The sequence below is a fragment of the Tupaia chinensis genome, unplaced genomic scaffold (genome assembly GCF_000334495.1).
Source record: "Tupaia chinensis unplaced genomic scaffold, TupChi_1.0 Scaffold143913_1, whole genome shotgun sequence".
Taxonomy (NCBI): Eukaryota; Metazoa; Chordata; class Mammalia; order Scandentia; family Tupaiidae; genus Tupaia; species Tupaia belangeri.
In genome coordinates this window covers 120,480-121,886 of record NW_006203764.1, presented here as the reverse complement: position 1 = coordinate 121,886, position 1,407 = coordinate 120,480, and positions in this window count along the sequence as shown.

Below are 1,407 nucleotides of genomic sequence, written 5' to 3'. Positions count from 1 at the left end.
GGAGAGGTTTTTGCTATAGGGCGTGTGTGCTAGCCAGACAGAGAGAGACAGAGAGATAGAAAGCGAGAAATCACCCCCCAGGAGGGATGGCCACGCCGCAATCCCTTCTCCTCCATTCTCCTCTCGGGATCTTGGGCATGCACGCACATGCGTCTGGTGTGAGTTTAAGACACTGGGAGTTTAAGACTCGAACCATGGTTGACTACGTGGGAGTCCAGCGACATAGCCATTACGCTAACTGCAGGTCCCTGGAGAAAACTTTTTAATCCTAGAAAAACATTCAAATATCCAGACCAAGAAATACAAAGGACCCCAAATAGAATCAAGCTAAGAAGATCCTCTCTACAGTATACCACAGCTAGAATGGTGAAAATCACAAAGATAAGATTTTTAAAATGGCAAGAGAGAAACCTTAAGTTATTTACAAAGATTAACCCATTGGGCTAACATTGGACCTCTCAGTGGAAACCATGCAAGCTAGGAAAGAATGGAAAGATATATTTAAAATGCTTAAAGAAAAACAATTCCAAACAAGAAAACTGTACCCTTCAAGGTTATCCTTCAAATGGGAAGAAAAGATAAAAAGCCTCAGTGAAATAAAGCCTGAAAAAAAAATGATCAACACTAAGAACCATTACCGTCTTAAAAGTAGGTTGGCCTAGGTGCCAGCAGGTTGCATGGTGGTTAAGGGTATTGGACTCCCACATGGCCAACTGTGGTCCTGTCCCTGACAGCTTGCTTTCTCTCTCTCTGTCCTTCTCTGGTCAAATTAAATAAATAATAATAATAATAAAATTAAATAAAATATTTTTAAAAAAGAAAAGAAATGGTTTGTTGGAGGAATTGGCAGGTGACTGGGGATCTGTTCATTTGTAAACTTTTCTGACTAGGAACTTCCTGATCGGTGTTAAAATGATAATTTTCCCCACACGATTGACTTAGAATCGTAGAATTTTATAGCTGAGAGTTTAAAAACCTTTGGTTTAGTCTCATTTGACTAATGAGGGTCGGCTGCTTTGTTCGTAACAAGCAGCTAATCATGGTGGAGTTCCTGACTCAATGTCCCAGACTCTGCACTGCACCACAACTGTCTCAATTATAAGTGCTGTACTCTTAAGTCTGACATTTTACCTGATGTTTTCAAGAATGTACTTGAAAAGATACGCCATGTTTTGATAGATAATCATCACCGTATTCAAATTCTTGTTTAAAGGAGTATACAAATGCAGGCTTAATGAAAACAATCTTCATTTACCCCTTCTAAAATTATACTCAGAAAAAACTCTTCCACAAGGTGAGTACAGCAAAGATAGGTTCTATTAGTTGGACGCTGCCGGGGGACCAGCCTCAGCGTGGGTGGGTTATCTTGACGGAGGCGGTGAAGGTGAACAGAAGACAGAGGCCTCG